This window comes from Brassica oleracea, chromosome C8, assembly GCF_000695525.1.
Source record: "Brassica oleracea var. oleracea cultivar TO1000 chromosome C8, BOL, whole genome shotgun sequence".
In the NCBI taxonomy this organism is placed as follows: domain Eukaryota; kingdom Viridiplantae; phylum Streptophyta; class Magnoliopsida; order Brassicales; family Brassicaceae; genus Brassica; species Brassica oleracea.
In genome coordinates this window covers 18419019-18419249 of record NC_027755.1, presented here as the reverse complement: position 1 = coordinate 18419249, position 231 = coordinate 18419019, and positions in this window count along the sequence as shown.

Sequence of the window (231 nt, the reverse complement as noted above, 5' to 3'; positions counted from 1 at the left end):
GAGCACATCAAAAAGTGGAGCCAAAGGAGCTTGTCAGGAAGTACGTCGGGACGTACGACAGGGAGTAAGGCAGGAAGTTCTACAACGTGCAGCTGTGAGTAACAAGCCGAAAGTAGTACATCAGTGCAATAATACGAAGGTCAGACAGGAGGTTCTGAAGCATGGTTGTGCAGCTGGTACAAGGAAGGAGACTGATCGGTGCATCAGCAACTGTGTCAGGCCAAGCAAGAA